The sequence below is a fragment of the Seriola lalandi genome, unplaced genomic scaffold (assembly GCF_002814215.2).
Source record: "Seriola lalandi dorsalis isolate HSWRI2012SDOR001 ecotype SW California unplaced genomic scaffold, Sedor1 jcf7180001976241, whole genome shotgun sequence".
NCBI classification, from domain to species: Eukaryota; Metazoa; Chordata; class Actinopteri; order Carangiformes; family Carangidae; genus Seriola; species Seriola lalandi.
The window spans coordinates 1-1502 of record NW_019446907.1 but is presented as its reverse complement, the minus strand read 5'-3'; the positions used below and the strand labels follow the sequence as shown (position 1 = coordinate 1502).

Here is a 1502-nt window from a genome sequence, read left to right as displayed (position 1 = left end):
TCGTATTGTAATGCAGTTGCAAGGAGGGACTATTGTTAAATATCCCATATAATATAAAAGGTAGATGTCCATGTGTTGTTTGATTATAAAGCATCCTCTCTGGTTGAACGTTTCATTGCGTTTCACCTCTAAAGAAGGTTAGAAATAAAAACTTTTCTGGAAGTGTTCAGACCTTGTTTCAAGATAATCATTTGATTATTTGATTCTGGGAAAATCACTTGTTTCACACCCCAGCGTCGACTCCACCATTGATTGAATTACGGAGATGGACATTTGTTTTGCTGCACGGATGAAGAGTAGGCAGACACTTTGAGGGAGGTAGCAGTTAAAGCGTTTGGTCTTATGCACGAATAGCAGGAGGATGGAGGGATGGAAGCAAAGGATGAAGCGAAATGGAGGAATGGATGGGTGATGGATGGATGGATGGATGGATGGTGGGAGAGAGTGTCTCACCTTGGCAGCCTATAACGAATGACCCAACACCAAGAACAAGAAGGATGGAGGGATGAGAGGATGGATGGAGGGGATGATGGTGGTGTGTTGAAAGGAGGGGAGGAAAGGAGGAGGAGGAAAAAACAGGACGAGGAGAAATACAAAACAGGATGAGAAGGAGAGAAATACAAAGAAAAAAGACAGGGATGAACCAACTCTGGTAAAAGTGAAGGGATGAGTGGAGAAAGACACTGAACTAAATTATATTTCTTCTTCTTCTATTATAAATAAAGCTACGGATAACTCTATGTGGACAAACACACGATCTCTCAGATATGGAACATGGGAGTCTAAACTTTCTAAAATCCTACAAAATGAAAGAGCAGTCTGTTTAGACGTGGTAAAACGTCACGGACACAGGTGATGAATCTTTTCCCTCACCTGGTGATCCGCTCAGTCCCTTGCTGCCAGGAGCTCCGGGCCGACCGGGAATGCCGCCGGTCGGCTCACCTGGAAGTCCAGGAAGGCCGGGGAAACCGGGAAGACCGTCAACGCCGCGCTCTCCCTTTAGTCCGGGGACACCGGAGCGTCCGTCAAAACCTGACAGAGGAAGGAAGGAAAAAAGAAACTCTTATAAACTGGAATAGGATGGACAGAATGATAGAAACACCTGATTGAAGAATGTAACATCGTGAGTGTCTCTGTCTCAGACCCACCAGGTGAGCCAGGTCCTCCAGGTGTCCCTGGCTGGCCTTTGTCTCCAGTTATTCCTGGTAAGCCGTCCTGTCCTGGAGCACCAGGTGTGGCTCCCAGAACCTCTCCGGGCTGGCCTTTGGCTCCAGGACGCCCTGGAAGACCATCCTTCCCCCTGCCTCCATCAAAGCCCTGTCCTGGGATACCGGGAGCTCCAGAATCCCCTCTGGGTCCAGGGAAACCTGCAGGTAGACAGGGTGAAGGAAACAGGTGCAGGAGATGAATAAGATGTCTGCCAGGTTTAGTGTATGTAATGTACGGACGGTTGAGAACAGATCTACAGCCATCGCAGGGAACCTCGGCCCGGGTTGTACTCT

At 48.1% G+C, this 1502-nt stretch overlaps 1 long non-coding RNA gene across 1 annotated transcript; it reads right to left on the bottom strand.

Moving 5' to 3' along the window:
• Positions 1–14: 14 nt before the first annotated feature.
• Positions 15–1369, bottom strand: LOC111656349 (uncharacterized). Its single transcript, XR_002760858.2, has 3 exons — positions 1149–1369; positions 874–1032; positions 15–462 (listed from the first exon to the last, which is right to left on the bottom strand). It is a non-coding gene; the product is annotated as an uncharacterized LOC111656349 (long non-coding RNA).
• Between the last annotated feature and the right edge of the window lie 133 nt (positions 1370–1502).